Source organism: Saccopteryx bilineata, chromosome 2 (assembly GCF_036850765.1).
Source record: "Saccopteryx bilineata isolate mSacBil1 chromosome 2, mSacBil1_pri_phased_curated, whole genome shotgun sequence".
Lineage (NCBI taxonomy): Eukaryota > Metazoa > Chordata > Mammalia > Chiroptera > Emballonuridae > Saccopteryx > Saccopteryx bilineata.
In genome coordinates, this window is record NC_089491.1 from 370929078 (window position 1) to 370931544 (window position 2467).

Below are 2467 nucleotides of genomic sequence, written 5' to 3' on the forward strand. Positions count from 1 at the left end.
ACCTGACCAGGTGCAGCAGATAGAGCATCAAACTAAGATGCAGAGGACCCAGGTTTGAAACCAGAAATTGCCAGCTTAATCGCAGGCTCATCTGGTTTGAGCACAACTCACCAGCTTGAACCCAAGGTTGCTGGCTTGAGCAAGGGGTCGCTTGGTCTGCTGTAGCTAGCCTCCTGGTCAAGGCACAAATGAGAAAGCTATCAATCAACAACTAAGGAGCCACAACGAAGAATTGATGCTTCTCATCTCTCTCCCTTTCTGCCTGTCTGTCCCTATATGTCCCTCTCTCTGTCTCTGTCACAAAAAAAGAATTTAAAAAAATATTTTATTTATTTATTTTAGAGAGGGGGGAGAGAGAGAGAGAGAGAGAGAGAGAGAGAGAGAGAAGAGTCAGGAAGGAACAGGAAGCCTCAACTCCCATGTGTGCCTTGACCAGACAAACCCAGGGTTTCGAACCGGCCATCTTAGCATTCCAGGTTGATGCCGTTGCTTTATCCACTGTGCCACCACAGGCCAAAAGAAGTCCTTTGACTCATTAGTAGTCACTCCCATTTCTTTCTCTTCCTAGTCTCTGCCAACCACTAATCTACCTTCTGTCTATGGATTTGCCTATTCTGGACATTTTGTATAAATGGAATTATACAATATGTGGCTTTTTGTGTTTGGCTTCTTTCATTTAACATAATGTTGTCAAGGTTCATACATGTCATCTATACATGTCATCCATAGCATGTATCAGTACTTCATCCCTATTTATGGCTGAACAATACTGCATTGTATTGTACCACATTTTGCTTATCTATTCATCTGTTATTGGACATTTGAGTTACTTCCACTTTTTGGCTATTATAAATAAAGCTGCTGTGCACATCTGTGTACCAGTTTCAGTCTCTCTTGCATCTCAGACCTTTAATCTGAGAAAAGATCACTTTCTTTTTAAAGAAAAATCACTTTCTTTCTGCCTGAATTGCACCTTTAGAATTTCCTTCAATGAGGTACTGCTAATAGCAAACTTTTTGTTTTTAGATTTTTCAAAATTTACTCCTAGGTCAGAAGTAGTTTTCTTTCAGCATGTTCAAGATATCTTTCCACTGTCTCCTGGTTCCTATTATTAGTGTTGAGAAGGCTCTTAAGATTTTCTTTCTATATTTGGCATTCTAAAGTTCCACTGTGATGTACCGATCTGTGGATTTTATTTCATTTATCTTGTTTGGGATTCTTTGGGCTTCTGGAACTTATGGATTGACACCTGCCTCATCAGTACTGGAAGATTCTCAGCCATTCTTTTTCTTTTTTTTTTTTTTTTTTTTTTTTTTTTTTTTACAGAGACAGGGAGTGAGTCTGAGAGAGGGATAGACAGGGACAGACAGACAGGAATAGAGAGAGATGAGAAGCATCAATCATTAGTTTTCCATTGCACGTTGCAACACCTTAGTTGTTCATTGATTGCTTTCTCATATGTGCCTTGACCGTGGGCCTTCAGCAGACCGAGTAACCCCTTGCTGGAGCCAGCGACCTTGGTTGGGTTCAAGCTGGTGGGCTTTTGCTCAAACCAGATGAGCCTGTGCTCAAGCTCGCGACCTCGGGGTCTCGAACCTGGGTCCTCTGCATCCCAGTCCGACGCTCTATCCACTGCGCCACCGCCTGGTCAGGCAGCCATTCTTTTTCTTTCTTTATTTTTTAAGGAGAGCAGCAGACATGATCAGCTGCTGGGGAAGAGGTGACTACCAACCCACCTGCTTTTCAACCCACAAAGCTCAATCTTGAAGGCCACTGACTTTATTGATTTAGAAAACTTTATGTGGACAGTGACTGTTTTGCCAAAAGAAAAGCCAAATGGCAAAAACAGACCAGAGGTGACGATGAGGGTGAGGGAAATGGCTACGAATTCACTCATATAAGCTGGTAATTATCAATCTGAAACTGGGAAGGGAAGAAGGGAGATGCATGCAAGAACAAGAATTCCAAAAAAGTTGCAATGGTGAGGGGAGAGAACTCCCCCAAAGACCCTGGAGGACACTGGAGGTGAGTAGACAGCAGTTGTTTCCTTCGTAGGGGACAAGGGAGGAGCCCCCACTCCACTGCACACTCTGGAGACTCAAGGCTGGGGTTAGGAACTGGGGGCTCCCCAGAGAACATCACAAGAAGGTGTCACACCACTCTCGGAGGCACCCGAAGCAGTCCCGGGCTGCTTGGCAGTGGCGCCACATGTGTCCTTTAGCCATTCCCAGAAGAGGTCTTCGTCTTTCTTTAGCACCAGAAACTGGCCAAGGACCACGTAGGCCTTGCCAAAGCCCCTTTCCTCCGGCTTCTTGCCCAGGACGTCACCAAGGCCTGCCAGGCTCCCCACGGGCTTTTCTCCCGTGGGCTCTGCCGCGAAGTCGCGATGCTTTTGGGAGGTTGTCATCTTGATCAGTTTCAATCTGCAACTCCAGCTCCCTTAAGGGCCCCTGTCGCCGCCCGGCTG

General features: G+C 45.4%; 1 pseudogene; it reads right to left on the reverse strand.

Moving 5' to 3' along the window:
* Positions 1 to 1944: 1944 nt before the first annotated feature.
* LOC136323551 (barrier-to-autointegration factor pseudogene) lies at positions 1945 to 2467 on the reverse strand (annotated as a pseudogene).